At 42.5% G+C, this 19,124-nt stretch overlaps 1 pseudogene across 1 annotated transcript; it reads left to right on the top strand.

The window, feature by feature from the left end:
* Positions 1-3,506: 3,506 nt before the first annotated feature.
* LOC110509341 (mitochondrial fission process protein 1-like) lies at positions 3,507-18,564 on the top strand (annotated as a pseudogene). The gene is made up of 4 exons (XR_016493149.1): positions 3,507-3,549; positions 12,790-12,917; positions 13,211-13,444; positions 17,566-18,564. The product of XR_016493149.1 is annotated as a mitochondrial fission process protein 1-like (transcript).
* The last annotated feature ends 560 nt before the right edge of the window (positions 18,565-19,124 follow it).

Below are 19,124 nucleotides of genomic sequence, written 5' to 3'. Positions count from 1 at the left end.
GGGGGGTCTATAACAAGCGGCAACAGTGAGATTTATTTCTGGAAAGGTGGATTTTTAAAAGTAGAAGCTCGAACTGTTTGGGCACAGACCTGGATAGCATGACAGAACTCTGCAGTAGATTGCAACACCACCTCCTTTGGCAGTTCAGTCTTGGGGGAAAATGTATACACATACATAGAGGCCACTCAGAATCCAGAATGAATATGACAATGTGGCCAGCACAGGACATAATACACCCTTCCAACAATCTACTTATTGATCTTCTTTACTTCTTATCTGGTAAACTGCTACTGTGTGTCAATAAAAGAGCCACAATTAGGGGTTAGTGTACTCCAGTAAAAAAGGTCTGGTTTAGATTAAAAACTATTGCCCTGTGTCCCCGTTCATAGGGGCATGAGAGACTCGTCACTGCTAGAATTGAGTTGGCACTTTATTGGCCCAAACACCCACAGACCAACAAGGTTGAGGTTACTCACGACAGTAATTAGAATGTTTTTTTTTGTTGTATTGATGCATTGTGTTTTCTAACTATCCAAGAATTGGATCCAAAGTGTTCGGAAATATTTGTTCCCATAAATACAAAGGAGGATGTCTCTCCTCATACCTCTGGCACTTTAGTCAGAATGCCAGACTGTGCACCACAGAGCCAATCAGGAGAGAATACATACTGGTCAACGGTGCCAATTGAAAGTCGAGGGGTGTGTTTGTGCCTTTTGGATTACTCTCTCTTTACAGAAATCCCCTGTGGTTCAAGTCAAGAGCTACCCTTCTGCTTTCAGTCTGCTCTGTGCATGTCTGAAAGTGACAGAGCCAGCAGCCAAGAGTTTTTCACAGTATTTCATAAAAAATGATGACACTTGTGAATGTAGGTAAAATGCTAATATGTATTAGATCCAGTACAATGGAATAACTAAGACCTGAATGCAGCATGTTCCGATTCCTCCTTCTCTGGGCCAGCTGACTGATACGGCCTGCATGCACAGCCTTCTGTCTTTCTCTCTCATTCTCATATACCTGTCTCCAACCGCTTCTCTCCTTGCCCTCTCCCTGTCTTCAAATCAAATGTTTTGTCACATGCGACAAATACAACAGGTACAGTAGACCTTACCGTGAAATGCTTACTTTTCAAACCCGTAACCAACAATGCAGTTGAGAAAAACAAGAGTTAAGAAAAATATTTGCTAAATTAACTAAAGTAAAAATAAAAGATCAACAATAAAATAACAATAACGTGGCTATATACAGTTGGTACCGGTGCTGAGTCAATGTGCGGGGGTACAGGTTAGTCGAGGTAATATGTACATGTAGGTAGGGGTAAAGTGATTATGCATAGATAATAAATTGCCTGTAGCGGCAGTGTAAAAATAAAGGGGGGGGGGGGGGGGGGGGGGGTCACTGCAAATAGTTTAGGTAGCCATTTGATTAGTTGTTTGGCAGTCTTATGGCTTGGGGGTAGAAGCTGTGACCTGGCACTCCAGTACCGCTTGCCATGCGGTAGCAAAGAGAACAGTCTATGACTACGGTGGCTGGAGTCTTTGGCAATTTTTAGGGCTTTCCTCTGACACTGCCTGGTATAGAGGTCCTGGGTGGCTAGACGCTTGGCCTCAGGGATGTACTGGGCCGTACGCATTACCCTTTGTAGCGCCTTGCGGTCAGAGGCAGAGCAGTTGCCATACCAGGCGGTGATGCAACCAGTCAGGATACTCTCGATGGTGCAGCTGTAGAACATTTTGAGGATCTGAGGACCCATGCCAAATGTTTTCAGTCTTCTGAGGGGGAATAGGCATTGTCATTCCCTCTTCACGACTGTCTTGGTGTGTTTGAACCATGATAGTGATGTGGAGACTAAGGAACTTGAAGCTCTCAACCAACTCCACTACAGCCCCGTTGATGAGAATGGGGATGGGGTCGGCCCTCCTTTTCCATGATCATCTCCTTTGTCTTGACGTTGAGGGAGAGGTTGTTGTCCTGGCACCACACTGTAGGGTCTCTGACCTCCTCCCTATATGCTGTCTCATCATTGTCGGTGATCAGGCCTACCACCATTGTGTTGTCGGCAAACTTGATAATGGTGTTGGAGTCGTACTTGGCCACGCAGTCGTGGGTGAACAGGGAGTACAGGAGGGGACTAAGCACGCACACCTAAGGGGCCCCTGTGTTGAGGATCAGCGTGGCAGATGTGATGTTCCCTACCCTTACCACCTGGGGGTGGCCCGTCAGGAAGTCCAGGATCCAGTTGCAGAGGGACGTGTTTAGTCCCAGGGTCCTTAGCTTATTGATGAGTTTTGAGGGCACTATGGTGTTGAACGCTGAGCTGTAGTCAATGAACGGCATTCTCACATAGGTGTTCCTGTTGTCCAGGTGGGAAAGGGCAGTGTTGATTGCAATAGAGATGGGGGGGGGGGGGGGGGGTATGCACATTTTAGTGGGTTTAGGGTTTCTGGAATGATGGTGTTGTGAGCCATGACCAGCCTTTCAAAGCACTTCATGGCTACAGACGTGAGTGCTACAGGTCGGTAGTCTTCTTGAAAAATGTAGGTATTACAGACTCGGCCAGGGACAGGTTGAAAATGTCAGTGAAAACACTTGCCAGTTGGTCAGCACATGCTCAGAGTACACGTCCTGGTAATCCGTCTGTTGACCTGTTTTAAAGTTCTTGCTCACATCAGCTATGGCAAGCGTGATCACACAGTCATCAGGAACAGCTGGTGCTCTCATGCATCCTTCAGTATTGCTTACCTCGAAGTGTGCATATAAGTAATTTAGCTCGTCTTTTAGGCTTGTGTCACTGGGCAGCTTGCATCTGGGCTTCCCTTTGTAGTCTGTAATAGCTTGCAAGCCCTGCCACATCCAATGAGCGTCGGAGCCGGTGGAGTAGGATTCAATCTTTGTCCAGTATTTACGCTTTGCCTGTTTGATGGTTCATCTGAGGGCATAGAAGGATTGGGGTATGTACGTACGTACGGTCACTGTGGGGACAACGTCATCAATGCACTTATTGATTAAGCCGGTGACTGATGCCATCGGATGAGTCCCGGAACATATTACAGTCTGTGCTAGCAAAAGTTCCGTATTTAGCAAGTCACTGGTACTTCCTGCTTTAGCTTTAGCTTGTAAGCGAGAATCAGGAAGATTAGAATTATGGTCAGATTTGACAAAAGGAAGGCGAGGGAGAGCTTTGTACGCGTCTCTGTGTGGAGTAAAGGTGGTATAGAGTTTTTTCCCCCCTCTTGTTGCACATGTAACATGCTGTTAGAAATTAGGTCAAAAGGATTTAAGTTTCCCTGCATTAAAGTCCCCGGTCACTAGGAGTGCCCCTTATGGATGAGCATTTTCTTGTTTGCTTTTGGCTCTATACAGCTCGTTGAGTGTGGTCTTAGCGCCAGCATCAGTTTGTGGTGGTAAATAGACAGAATATAGATGAAAACCTTCTTGGTAAATAGTGTGGTCTATCATGAGATACTCGACCTTAAGGATAGAAGCGCCCATCGGCGTAATTGTTCACGATGTTGGAAAAGATTTTCCAGTTGTGTCACAACTTCCGCAGAAGTTGGTCCCTCTCCTTGTTCGGGTGGCGTTTGGCGGTCAACGTCACCGGTTTTCTAGTCGCCACCGATCCACGTTTCATTTTCCATTTGTTGTGTCTTTATTGTACACACCTGGTTTCCATTCCATAATTATTGTTCCCTATTTAACCCTCTGGTTCCCCCATGGTTTTGTGCGTGTTTGTTCATGTTTAGTTGTCTTGACTTTGTGAGCTGGAATATTTTTCTCCTTCTTGGAATATTTTGTTTTGTGTTTGAGTAAAGTTACGAATATTACTCATCTCTGTGTCCTGCGCCTGACTCCGCCTTACCTGCATCACCTAGACACTTGACAAGTTGTTTCATCAGGAATGTATGATGATCCCTCCACCTAAAGCTAAAGACAGGCACAATATAGTTGACCTCCGTGCAGGCTTTTGAAAATACATACGAACTAACTGATTTGGTTGCATTGGAACCATTGAATTCGGCACAACCTAAAATTGCCACTTTGGAGTCGGGACTATACGCCACTGAAGAGATTCTTATGGCTTTCAAATAATCTCGCCCGCAGACTTCCTCTTCCAGTGCGTACCCCGGCAGAGTTGTCCCACTCAGGGCCTGTTTGATCTGGCATAGCGCAAGACGTATCTTAAGCCATTCTCTCATCCGCAACGCAGGAGAAAAACTCCCTGCTTTTATTTGAAAAAGGGTGCTGTGGCCGCTGTTTGTGAAAATCTTCACTGTTGAATCGTCCGGTTGGAAAATGTAACCCATATGGCAGTCACTCATATCCCGCACTCCATTAAAACAATCAGGGGCATCCCAAATAATGTCTTCGATGGTTTTGTCATTGTGTTCTTGACAAGAGGAACACAGTACACATGTTTAATTTCTTATTTAGTGTTCTGGGTTTATTTTAATTTCTTATTTAGTGTTCTGGGTTTATTTTAATTTATTCTTTAGTGTTCTGGGGTTTATTTTAATTTCTTATTTAGTGTTCTGGGTTTTATTTTAATTTCTTATTTAGTGTTCTGGGGGCTTATCGAGGTCGTTCATGGTGTTAACAGCTCTTACTTATCCTCTTTGGGCTATGGGGCAGTATTTTAATGTCCGGAGGAAAAACGTGCCCAAAGTAAACTGCCTGCTACTCAGGCCCAGAAGCTAGGATATGCATTTAATTGGTACATTTGGATAGAAAACACTCTAAAGTTTCTAAACCTGTTAAAATAATGTGTGAGTATAACAGAACTGATATGGTAGGCGAAACCCCGAGGACAAACCATCGGGGGAAAAAATCAGTCTACCACTATTTCCAATGGCTGTCATGTTTATTATGAGGCGAAATCCTCCCAAATGTCAGTTACTAAGGCTTCCACTAGATGTCAACAGTCTTTAGAAAGAGTTTAAGGCTTGTTTTTGGAAAAATGAGCTAGAATTTGTAGTTTTTCTATGTGGCTCCCATTTTGGCTGCGTTCTTTGTTTATCTCCGGTAAAGACAATAACGATTCTCCATTATTGTGTCATTTATTTACGTATTAGGGTACCTGAGGTTTTATTATAAATGTTGTTTGACTTGTTTGGAAAAGTTTATTATTTTTGTATGCATTTTGAAGGAGGGAAACCGGTGGATTACTGAATGAAGCGCGCCAGCTAAACTGAGTTTTTGGGGACATAAAGAAGGCCATTATCGAACAAAAGGACCATTTGTGATGTATCTGGGACCTTTTGGAGTGCCAACAGAAGAAGATCTTCAAAGGTAAGTAAGTCATTTATTTTATCGCTATTTCTGACTTTCGTGGCGCACCTGCCTGGTTGAAAAATGTTTTTCATGCTTTTGTGTGCAGGCCGCTGTCCTCAGATAATCACATGGTGTGCTTTCGCCGTAAAGCCATTTTGAAATCTGACACAGCGGCTGGATTAATAACAAGAAAACAAAAACTTAAGCTTTATTTTGATGTATGACACTTGTATTTTCATAAATGTTAAATATGACTATTTCTGTAATTTGAATTTCGCGCTCTGCAATTTGACCAGATGTTGTCGAGGTGTGCCGCTAGCGGAACACCTAGCCATAACAGGTTTTAAGTGAGCAAAACCTTGAGACTTCCTAAATATTGGATTTTGCGCACCAGCTGTTATTGACATATAGACAGAACCGCCACCACTTGTCTGATCGGAGGCAGCTGTTATATCTTGCTGATGCACGGATAAACCAGCCAACTGTATTTTATCCATGTCGTCGTTCACCCACGACTCTGTGAAACATAAGATATTACAGTTTTTAACTTAATCTCCCGTTGGTAAGATAGTCTTGAACGGAGCTCATCCAGTATATTTTCCAATGATTGCATGTTGACAAATAGTACGGATGGTTGAGGCGGGCGGGTTACCCACTCGCCGACGAATTCTCACAAGGCACCACGACCTGAGTCCCCTATATCAGCGTCAACTCTTCGTGCGAATGACGGGGATTTGGGCCTGGTCGGATACCTGGAGTAAATCTTTCACGTCGTTAAAGAAAAAATCTTCATCCAGTTTGAAGTGAGTAATCACTGTTCTGATAACCAGAAGCTATTTTCGGTAATAAGAGATGGGGGCAGAAACATTATGTACAATAAAAAAAATGTGCTGACTCACTCCCAGAACAATTATTTTGTGTGGAGGTGCTGACTAATGGCAAATAAATTCTAAACTATAAAAATAGAGTCCCACACCCCATATATAAACTCCCAGTAATTTATTGGAGTGTTTGACTCTCTTTATTTTCATAGAAACTTTATGTACAAAATAAGTTACAAACAATACAATAAAACATGCATAAACAGCACAATTGGTTAGGACCTGTAAAACGGCATCCATCGCTTCCGTCGTCATTCTAATAAAACTGTGTCTTTCTCTCTCTCTGTCACTCACACTCTCACCTCCCCCTTTGCTGAGCTGAGATGTGCTGGAGCAGTACTAGTAGTAGACAACTCTGTTTACTGTACCAAGGCACGCACGCACGCACGCACAGACAGACAGACAGACAGACAGACAGACAGACAGACAGACAGACAGACAGACAGACAGACAGACAGTCAGTCAGTCAGTCAGTCAGTCAGTCAGTCGATGATATCAAGAATGCAGCTCTGGGACATAGACTTGATCTTATCTTAGCTGTTTTCATGCAGGTTGTTTGATTGTGCCAATAAAGCACTTTGATTTGATTGGCTTATTATCTCAGAAGCACAAACGGCTCTGGAGCCTCCTTAAGTAGCCACATAAACATCTAGCCTATAACTAGAGCTTCATGTTTAGCAAATGAAGCATCTTTAAAAAGTTATTACAACACCAATCAATTGTCGATCAGTGTATTGTAAAACACATTCAGTAGCCTGTGTGGTAGTTGAAAAAGGGAAATTACAGATACAGTGTTACAGAATATGTCATTTGTGCTCAGAATGTACTGTTCTGGCATAATGAGTACCATAACCTGTTCCAGATACAGATTCACTGAAGTGGCAGAATTGGACTCTGTTCACCTGATAAGAAAGATAGTGAAGGGCTGCTGTGTGCATTGAATGTATTTTTAGTGCTGCCAGTGTGTTAGGAGAAGAAGGCTACAAGCAGGGCTCTAAATTATATTTTTCTTTGGTAGCACTGGTAGTCTGGTCCCAGTGGTCCCTGTCCCCTTACCAGGCTCAAACCAATAGTCCTCTGATCGCAAACAGCTGTGGCAGCTCTCCTTGACAACGTACAAACCAGTTTGCTAGCTCCATTGGCAAGATTTCAAGCTAGTGAGATACTTTCATGCCAACTCCTTTTGATACCAAACATGACATTGGCATGACAAGGAGTGGCAAGTTCTAGAATGTTAAAAAACAGACTGGGGTACCCAGGCTATAGCTCTGTTGCTCCCAAGTTCTAGCACTGGTGCTCCAAATTTACTGGTACTCCCAGCACAAAACAGTATAGGAACACCAGAGAAGGAGATTAGGCCTATCCTATCTTTGAAGCACATCTCCTGGAGTAGCTATCCAGCTCCTTTCTTTTCTTCCAAAACCATCTTAAACCATAGCCTATTGGCCATTGGTCACATCACCAGGTTGTTAGCCAACTACATGACTGGACAAGGTATCAGGTCAACAAATAGTTAGTGGTCCACTAGGAGGCTAGTTTAACACGGCCCACGACATGGTTTATGAAATTACAAAATGTGACCCACCAAAAATGTAGCTCCAGTAATATGAATCATAACTTTTGAACAGTTTGCCTAGCCTAGTTTTCTGCATTGCATCTGTCGTCGAAAGCCAAGTTAACAAACAGATCACCGACCATTTCTAATCCCACCGTACCTTCTCCGCTATGCAATCTGGTTTCAGGGCTGGTCATGGGTGCACCTCAGCCATGCTCAAGGTCCTAAACGATATCATAACCGCCATCGATAAGAGACAATACCGTGCAGCCGTATTCATCAACCTGGCCAAGGCTTTCGACTCTGTCAATCACCACATTCTTATCGGCAGACTCTACAGCCTTGGTTTCTCAAAGGACTGCCTCGCCTGGTTCACCAACAACTTCTCAGATAGAGTTCAGTGTGTCAAATCGGAGGGCCTGTTGTCCGGACCTCTGGCAGTCTCTATGGGGGTGCCACAGGGTTCAATTCTCGGGCTAACTCTCTTCTCTGTATATATCAATGATGTCGCTCTTGCTGCTGGTGATTCTCTGATCCACCTCTACGTAGACAACACCATTCTATACTTCTGGCCCTTCTTTGGACACTGTGTTAACTAACCTCCAGACGAGCTTCAATGCCATACAACTCTCCTTCCGTGGCCTCCAAATGCAAGTAAAACTAAATGCATACACTTCAACCGATCGCTGGCCGCACCTTCCCGCCCGTACAGCATCACTACTCTGGACGGTTCTGACTTAGAATATGTGGACAACTACAAATACCTAGGTGTCTGGTTAGACTGTAAACTCTCCTTCCAGACTCACATTAAGCATCTCCAATCCAAAATTAAATCTAGAATCAGCTTCCTATTTCACAACAAAGCATCCTTCACTTATGCTGCCAAACATACCCTCGTAAAACTGACTATCCTACCGATCCTCGACTTCAGTGATGTCATTTACAAAATAGCCTCTAACACTCTACTCAACAAATTGGATGCAGTCTATCACAGTGCCATCCGTTTTGTCACCAAAGCCCCATATACTACCCACCACTGTGACCTGTACTCTCTCGTTGGCTGGCCCTCACTTCATACTTATCACCAGACCCACTGGCTCCAGGTCATCTACAAGTCTTTGCTAGGTGAAACCCCCCCTCCTTATCTCAGCTCACTGGTCACCATAGCAGCACCCACCCGTAGCACGTGCTCCAGCAGGTATATTTCACTGGTCACCCCCAAAGCCAATTACTCCTTTGGCTGCCTTTCCTTACAGTTTTCTGCTGCCAATGACTGTAACTAATTGCAAGAATCACTGAAGCTGGAGACTCATATCTCCCTCACTAACTTTAAGCACCAGCTGTCAGAGCAGCTCATAGGTCACTGCACCTGTACGTAGCCCATCCAACTACCTCATCCCCATACTGTATTTATTTATTTTGCTCCTTTGCACCCCAGTATCTCTACTTGCGCATTCATCTTCTGCACATCTATCACTCTAGTGTTTAATTGCTATATTGTAATTACTTCGCCACTATGGCCTATTTATTGCCTTACCTCCCTTATCTTACCTCATTTGCACACACTGTATATATACTTTTTCTACTGTATTATTGACTGTATGCTTGTTTATTCCATGTGTAACTCTGTGTTGTTGTTTGTGTCTAACTGCTTTGCTTTATCTTGGCCAGGTCGCAGTTCTCAACTAGCCTACTTGGTTAAATAAAGTGTGTGAAATATAAATATATTTTTAAATTGTAAAGGTGGAACCATGATGGAAGTAGCCAAGTACCTCCACTCCACAAAGATTTAATCCACAGAGTTGAGTGCTGACTAGAGTTGAGTTGAACCTCAGACACCCTTGAGTTGCTATGCAGTCGATACTTAAAACCATTCAAATCTTAAACCATAACCGTGTATCTATGTTTGTTGTTGCATGTATTTTTTGTTTGTTACTGAAATACAAACTCTAGTCTCAGCTCAACTCTATGGATGGAGTTGAGTCAGACTTGTCCGTTCTTATGGTTCTCACAGGTGAAGCGTAAAGGTTAGTGAACACTGCTGTTACCCTGCTCCCCAACCAAGGTGCATGAATGAGGAGAAAAATTCAGCAACTCTTTGAGGACAGTGGAAGTTGATAAAAGTGATTATTCCAGACAGGAAACAGTTTCCCGTACATTTTCCGTCAGAAACATTTTATTCTACTGTTTAAAATTGCAAATAGGATAATTGGTCATAAAGTCAATCTTGTCCAAAACAGAAGAGTTTTGTGAGACTTGTGGTCATGACTGTATCACAATGTGAATGAAGGTTGGGTTTGTAAATCCTGCCCACAGCTGGCAGCACACAAGTAATAATCAATTCAGAGTGCAGCTGCATGTGACCCAATCGTAATGTCTATGGTCATTTTTGGTTAACTTTAGGGCTAGTTTGGGACCATCAGTAAATTACACAATGTACATGGGACAATATGTTAAAATTCCAATAGCTCCAAATGTTAATGACTTAAACCTCAAACCAACTATAAATTGTAGAAATGAATTCACAAATATTGAAAGCATTTAATGAGAAAATGTAAAAGGATTGCAACATTAAAATAGACTAATTTACATTGTGTCATTTATTTACACTCCCTAACCCCAGAGATAGGCTATCCAAAGGCAAACTAACATTTCCACGGTTGCACACCAGCTGGCTGAAGTTACAGTAATTGGCGAAATTATTTGGCTAACTCTTCCCACATGCGAACACACAACTGAAAACAACTGAGTCGTGTGCAATAGCATTTTTAATCAACCAAATCAGGAAGTAAAAAAAACATCAGGAATTGCAGTCGCCCTTTAAAGAAGCAGTCATCAGATTCCACTGTCCTCTGAGGGTTGTTGAATTTCCTGTAAACTCTCAAGTTATAGAACCATCTCTCAGGCCAAATATGATACAAATGTAACAACAACCGGAGCGCGTCGGACACAAAACACTAAATTGAACAACTGCTTGTTTCCAACACCACAAATATGTTGCCGTTCAATGTATTATGTGGCTAAATATTTTTCTAGGCACACTGATCAAATCAATATTCCAGGTCGTACAGCGAAGTGTTTTTGAGCATATACGGCCAAGAAGGTCGCAATTGGAGCCCAGAGTACAACACTATTGATACCATTTTATTTATTTTCCTTTTCACAGCACTAGCATATATAGGCTGTGAACACAATGTGTCATGATGACTAGGGGTGTGTTCTTAAATTCTGGAGCATTGTCAGATTGTCCTTTTGTAAATTCAGAGCGCACACCGGACGCTCAGGCGGAGGAATCAAGCACCACGCTAATTGGCTAGCTACTTCCAGACACAAATGAGAACATCTGTGTCCATTTTAGTCATCCGAGCAGAAATGTTTAGGCTCTTCTCATGTTATCCAGAACGTTGGTGACCGTGCTGCTGGCAACGATTTAATGACGCTTTTTTTTTGCCGATGTTTACTTGACAACGGCCATATTCAGTCGGTGTTCAGGCTGAGCGTTCGTAAATTCATCAATTCTGCTCCCTGCACACACAGGCGAGAGTGCTCTGAAATTGGGAGTAGATAGCCAGAGCGAATTTACGAATGTTTGACTGATTCTTGCTCAAAATTAGCTATTTTTAAAAGTTTGCCCCTATCCCATTTAATGTAACTCCAGGTATATCACAAATGAACTGGTTGTTGAGACATATCGAGTGACTACTAGAATCAACGACGTCAGTAGTTTGCGTCGCCTTATGTACCATGTGGCTATCGACCATTAAATCGGGGAGGGGTCTGTCCTTGTTCGTAAATTGGTAACGCGCGATATCTCAAGACGGCACTGGTCCGATTTTGACGAAATTTGGGTGCGTCTTGGCATAGCGACCCGGCAAACTTGCATTGATTTCCGCCATTTTGAATTTCGTTTGAGGGGAAAACACTTAAACTGCTGATCTTCTGGCAGCGAATTACCGATTTGTATGAACGTTCATATGTTATCTGGCAGACCACAGGTCTCTCAGTGCAATATTTTCCAGACTAGTACCTAATACACAGCTGTGTGGTCTGCCACATAAATGCATATAAATCAGTCAAGGATATTCGTATTGTAACTCAATTTGGTACACGTTGCGAATTATGTCTTGCCATAGATATTCACGGGGGGCGCTGCGTCATTCGCGGGGACGACATTCTGCATGGTTTTCTGTTGTATTTCAAATCAAATTGTATATGTCAATTGTATTTTGTGCCGAATACAACAGCAGGTGCTTACCTACAAGCCCTTAACCAATAATGCAGTTGTGCTGTGTCTAGTGTTTATTTTAATTTTATTTGATTTAACTAGGCAAGTCTGTTAAAGTCAAATTCTTATTTACAATGACAGCCTACCAAAAGTCAAAAATAAAATAAAAATATCGTCGGGGCTGGGGTAGGCCGTCATTGTAATAATACGAATTTGTTCTTAACTGACTTGCCTAATTAAATAAATAAGGAGAGACCTAAGACAACATCATAGCAAGGCAGCAACACAACATGGTACAAAATGTGTCTTCTGTCTGTGCTGTCCATTTTGTCTTACTATTTTATTTATTTTTAATTCCAGCCCCATCCTCACATGAGGCCTCTTGCCATCATCGTAAATAAAAATGTGTACATAATTGGCTTACCTGGTTAAATAAAAAAGGCCTACGGATCTAACGTTAGCCTAATGTTTGCCCACAGGGTGGCAGTACAGGTTCAGCAGCAGCCAACAGCTGCGTACTAATGACAGACCAAGGGCATTATTAGTCATTCCAACCCTGTTGGAGCAGACGGTGCATATTGCTCCAAAGGTCACCGCCCATTCTAGGGAAAGAGTTGTGTCAGGGGGGTTACTGCTAATAAGCAGAACACTGAACAAAAGTCTATATTAATGTACCCCCCTTTATATGGCAGAGGTCCAAGAGGGAAATTTGAATTATTATTCTAATACATTATGTTTTACCTCCCCAACTCTCCTCCGGTGAGGGTTGGCTATGATTTGTGTAGAGGCCTCTCACAACAGTGAGGCAGTTAAAGCCTTATTACACTCGTATCTTACCCTGGCATGTAATCTTGTGCTGACAGGCTATGCCAATGAGGTGGGGGAGGCCTTCCGTGCCCTGGCGCCAGTGAGCGCTGTATGGGCCACACGTGCGGTTGCCACCGTGTATGTTTCCGCTGATGATTTGGACAAGGGGAAGAAGGCTGCTGTGGTAAGGAAGGACTTTTTGTAAAAGCAAAGCTTTATGGTCTCTTGGAGCGGCAGGTAAACTAGCAGTTAAGAGCGTTGGGCCAGTAACCGAAGGGTTGCCGGTTCAAATTCCCAAGCCGGCAAGGTGGAAAAATCTGCCGTTCTGCCCTTGAGCAAGGCAGTTAACCCCCAACGTTGACGTCAATTTAAGGCAGCCCCCTGCACCTCTCTGATTCCGAGGGGTTGGATTAAATGCAGAATACACATTTTGGTTGAATGCATTCGGTTGTGCAATTATCTATCCCTGTTCTGTAGGAGCATGGTGACAACCCAGGGAAGAGAACCAAGGTAGCTGCAGCGGTGGTGGACACGTTTTGTATGGCAGGCCCTGGCTTCGGTCGCTATCCCATGCTTCACCATCAACTGTGTGTGTGCTGCCTCTCTCTACCTCCTAGGAAGAACCACGCACCTGCCCCTCTCCGTACGCAAGTGGACCACCATGGCCATCGGCCTCTCCACCATTCCCTTCATCATCCACCCTATCGACAGGTCAGTGTGTGTGTTGGTGGGGGGTTAAGTGTGTGTGTACATGTGTGCCAGATATACACTGAGTGTACAAAACATAAAGAATCCAGGTGAAATTTACATGGATTGTGTATGTTTGCTATTCAGAGGGTGAATGGGTAAGACAAAAATATTTAGTGCCTTTGAACGGGGTATGGTAGTAGGTGCCTTTGAACGGGGTATGGTAGTAGGTGCCTTTGAACGGGGTATGGTAGTAGGTGCCTTTGAACGGGGTATGGTAGTAGGTGCCTTTGAACGGGGTATGGTAGTAGGTACCTTTGAACGGGGTATGGTAGTAGGTGCCTTTGAACGGGGTATGGTAGTAGGTGCCTTTGAACGGGGTATGGTAGTAGGTGCCTTTGAACGGGGTATGGTAGTAGGTGCCTTTGAACGGGGTATGGTAGTAGGTACCTTTGAACGGGGTATGGTAGTAGGTGCCTTTGAACGGGGTATGGTAGTAGGTGCCTTTGAACGGGGTATGGTAGTAGGTGCCTTTGAACGGGGTATGGTAGTAGGTGCCTTTGAACGGGGTATGGTAGTAGGTGCCTTTGAACGGGGTATGGTAGTAGGTGCCTTTGAACGGGGTATGGTAGTAGGTGCCAGGCGCACCGGTTTGAACTGCAACGCTGCTGTGTTTTTCACACTCAACAGTTTCACGTGTGTATCAAGAATGGTCCACCACCCAAAGGATATCTAGCCAACTTCACATAACTGTGGGAAGCATTGGCGACAACATGGGCCAGCATCTCTGTGGAACGCTTTCGACACCTTGTAAAGTCCATGACCCAACTCAATATTAAGAAGGTGTTGTTAATGTTTTGTACACTCCGTGTATGTTCGAGAGAGAGAGCATGATAAACGTGTGTGAGAAAGAAAGGAGGGAGAGCAAGAGAAACTCTGCGAGTGACAGGGGGGGAAGAGTGTGTACTTAGGGACGTTTGCAATTCAATGTTTATGGAAAGAAGTTTGTCAAGGTATTAGTTTGCAGTTAAATGTCTAAGCCTGCCTGTGTGTGTGTGTGCACCACACCAGCCCATTGAGATGAACAATTCCCACATTATCTTAGTTAACAACATGACATTTAAAAAAAAATATGTTTGCATCTATTTAAGTGTCATATTAGGAGTCACACACACCTTTGCTTCTGTCATATAATTTTTTAAGGCTTGGTAGCCTACTTTATGTCATGTTAGATGTGTAGCCACCATTCTTATTTATCTCAATCCATGAGGTCTCAATGAAGAGGTATATTCAGGGTTCAGTTTGTAGGGGGGTGGGAGGGATTCCCCCTCTCTGCTTCTGCCATCCCTATGGACTTCCCCACCTCTGGTATGCATTACATTTATTTAGAAATTACAGGTCATTGGCTTCCTAAAAAAAAGTGCTGTTTTGTTTTATCACTTGAATGCAATTTGTTCTGTCAGGAAACCTGCAATTTGGGCAGCCCACAGCTTTTCTCAAACAGCTGATTGTGGAGTTGCTGTCACGAACAGCAGACAACATGCGATTGTGGGGAAAACACTGTTTTGAAAGCAAAAGGTCTCTGCTGAAAAGCAGAGAAATTCAAACTCCCTGTATTGGCTCCACTGTTTTACAACCAGAGTATCTTGCATGGCTTTGAGATACAGCCTACACAGTAAATGTTGCATTACCCACAGTTGAAGTCGGAAGTTTACATACACCTTAGCCAAATACATTTAAACTCAGTTTCACAATTCCTGAAAATTCCCTGTCTTAGGTCAGTTAGGATCACCACTTTATTTTAAGAATGTGAAATGTCAGAATAAAAGTAGATAGAATGAGTTATTTCAGCTTTGATTTCTTTCATCACATTCCCAGTGGGTCAGACGTTTACATACACTCAATTAGTATTTGGTAGCATTGCCTTTAAATTGTTTAACTTGAGTCAAATGTTTCGGGTAGCCTTCCACAAGCTTCCCACAATAAGTTGGGTGAATTTTGGCCCATTCCTCCTGACAGAGCTGGTGTAACAGAGTCAGGTTTGTAAGGCCTCCTTTCTTGCACACGCTTTTTCAGTACTGCCCACACATTTTCTATTGGATCGAGGTCAGGGCTTTGTGATGGCCAATCCAATGCATTGACTTTGTTGTCCTTAAGCCATTTTGCAACAACTTTGGAAGTATTCTTGGGGTCATTGTGTATTTGGAAGACCCATTTGCGACCAAGCTTTAACTTCCTGACTGATGTCTTGATGTTTCTTCAATACATCCACATAATTTTCCTCCCTCATGATTCCATCTATTTTGTGAAGTGCACCAGTCTCTCCTGCAGCAAAGCACCCCCACAACATGATGCTGCCACCCCCATGCTTCTTGGTTGGGATTGTGTTCTTCGGCTTACAAGCGATGGTCATTATGGCCAAACAGTTCTATTTTTGTTTCATCAGACCAGAGGACATTTCTCCAAAAAGGACAATCATTGTCCTCATGTGCAGTTGCAAACTGTAGTCTGGCTTTTTTTATGGTTGTTTTGGAGCTGTGGCTTCTTCCTTGCTGAGCGGCCTTTCAGGTTATGTCGATATAGGACTCATTTTACTGTGGATATAGATACTTTTGTACCTGTTTCCTCCAGCATCTCCACAAGGTCCTTTGCTGTTGTTCTGGGATTTATTTGCACTTTTCGCACCGAAGTACGTTTATCTCTAGGATCAGAACGCATCTCCTTGCTGAGCGGTATGACGGCTGCGTGGTCCCGTGGTATTTATACTTGCGTACTATTGTTTGTACAGATGAATGTGGTACCTTCAGGAGTTTGGAAATTGCTCCCAAGGATGAACCAGACTTGTTGAGGTCTACAATTTTTTTTATTAGTTCTTTGCGGATTTCTTTTTGATTTTCCCATGATGCCAAGCAGAGGCACTGAGTTTGAAGGTAGGTCTTGAAATACATCCACAGGTACACCTCCAATTGACTCAAATTATGTCAATTAGCCTATCAGAAGCTTCTAAAGCCATGACATAATTTTCTGGAATTTTCCAAGCTGTTTAAAGGCACAGTCAACTTAGTGTATATACATTTCTGACCCACTGGAATTGTGATACAGCGATAAGTGAAATAATCTGCCTGTAAACAATTATTGGAAAACCTACTTGTGTCATGCACAAAGTAGATGTCCTAACCGACTTGCCAAAACTATAGTTTGTTAACAAGACATTTGTGGAGTGGTTGAAAAACAAGTTTTAATGACTCCAACCTAAGTGTATGTAAACTTCTGATTTCAACTGTATATCATAAAGCCTTACTTCGATGGCCTAATTTTACCCTAGCAGTTTTAGGAAATTCCTGGGTTACAGGCCACATCAGGCCTGCAAGTCACATTATGCTGGTTTGCAAAGTGATGCGTAATTCCTATTGGAGTCCATCCAGAGTTAGGATATCCAACAGTTGGAATTTTTATTCACTTGCATTCAGAATGACAGCCAGGGTTAGGAAACTTCATTAAAAAAGACTCCCTAAAACATTTAAAATGGAACAACCATTTCAGTAACGGGTGCAATAAATATATCTAACTGATTGGATTAGTTAGAAAAATGTATGCTATTTATCTTTGTACAGCATCAGACCAATCAATCAATGCACCTACAAAATCCCAGATATTAAAAACAATCCTAAAATAATCTAGCTGCAGTAGAGCATGCTGGGAAATATGATAATGATGGGACTGTTTTACACTACAAAGTGAAAAACAATAACTGTGGTTATTAACACCAAAACTGTGGGTTATTTTACACCACTGAGTGTTACTTTCACTTTTATAGAGTGAATTTAACCCCTTAATCAAAACTAGAAATGTTACACTGAAAAATCAACGCTGGCCAATTTGTTGTGTATTCACCCACCTAGTGCGGCCATTCACAGTGAGTGCATAGTTAAAACTATATCTATCGGCCTATATGCACTTGGTAATGGCTGTAGGGAGCCAGGACACTTTATTAACAAATGTTCCCCCCTTTATTCGTTCAACATATGGAACTCTGGGTTCACGAGTGGCTTTGTAAATTGTAATGGTCTTCACTGTGTCTGAGGTAAGGTCCCATCCTTGCTAACTCAAACCCTAAAGCCCTTCTCTGTCTCTATGCTCCACAGGGGAGTGGACTTCCTACTGGACTCCAGCCTGCGTACGGTCAGTCTATAGGAAAGAAGCACGACTAAAAGGACCACATCCATCCTGTAGCCAGCTGTAGCCAGCTTGAAGCCTCTGCTGATCACTCTACTAACGTCACTGTGAAGCCAACACAGCAGGGTTACTCAACTCCAGTCCTCCAGAGTCCACAGTTGTCTATGCCCCTCTCTTTCAACCCTATTGTCATCTTTTTATTTTCAACTCCCACGTTAGGGGGACTTAGGACTCCTCGGCCCGTCAATTACATTGTATCAGGGAGAATAGAGATCCAGTAGACAGTGTTGCCCTCCAGGACTGGAGTTGAATACCCCTAGCTGCTACTGGCCTGCAGTGCACACCTGTTCATGTTCAGACCTCCACTTGGCGTGTATCCAGGTAGCTCTTGCTGTTAGCCATATTCAGGAAACATTCGGGTCAGTGTCATCATACCTGGCATTGAGAACCTATTTTCATTACAAGTAAACATTTATCTTAGTTTTTTTGTTTATTACAGAAAGAATGACAATGCACAGTTGTCTGTCACTTTGAATAAAGCTTGACAGAGTATAGTGTGATGCACTTTTCAATGTTCAGTCTTGAGATTAACCTCAGAGCTTTTTTGCCCCTTGCCATTCAACACTGAGTTGAACAGAATATATGTTAAGTTTTTGTTAGCAGTAATGATTCAGTTCCTTTGGTGACATTTTAGGTATAGAAAGTATTGTAATAATTGTGTAACATGGCCTATGCAGAAAGCGTATGAAACGATTATGCATAAAATACATATCATTATTGCCAAGGCTACCCATCAGTATACATTGCTGTGCTGCACTATGCAACAAAACCAAGTCATTTTACACAAAAATGGGAATTGCGATTGGAATGTGTAAGTGAATGTGACATACTGGGAAATGTTGCCAATTGTTCATACACCAGAACTAACATTCAGCAACAATTGTTATTTAAATGTTGTTATAAGTCAATTCCTGTGTTTGTTATATAATGTTTAATTCTTAGTGAATGTGAAAAAGCCAAAGGCAACAAAACTCGACAGCTTTGTGATAGTTTGTGAACATTTCCTCTTTCAGATCATTTGTCCACATCGTCACAAAATCAAATGTCATACTGTATTTCAATGTCTTTTTTTAACAGATTTATTTTCATGCTGGAAACATAAGGGAATGTTTAACTGTTGTTTCCACAACATTTTCCTCAAAGATTTAACACTTGTAAGAGACACTTATTTTATAACATGCTTTATTTCCAATGTTTTAGCCTTAATATTCAAATATGTTTTCAAACCAGCTACTGAAATCATTTGACATTTTCTTTAGTATGAAAAAAGTTCAAACACATTTTATCATTGAAACTGAAAGATATACTGTAATGTGCCATTACCTAGTTTGAAACTGTTTTAAAATATACTCTAGAAAAACAACATATCCTATATTGTATAAATCAATAATGTTGCCTTATTTCTTTCCTCAAGCATTGGTATGTGCAAACAATGTTCTACATATTTTAACAGTTTATAAGCGAGAAT

This window comes from Oncorhynchus mykiss, chromosome 29, assembly GCF_057628025.1.
Source record: "Oncorhynchus mykiss isolate SJ-2025 chromosome 29, ASM5762802v1, whole genome shotgun sequence".
Lineage (NCBI taxonomy): Eukaryota > Metazoa > Chordata > Actinopteri > Salmoniformes > Salmonidae > Oncorhynchus > Oncorhynchus mykiss.
Note: the sequence above shows the minus strand (reverse complement) of the source record. Positions and strands in the feature narration are given on the sequence as shown.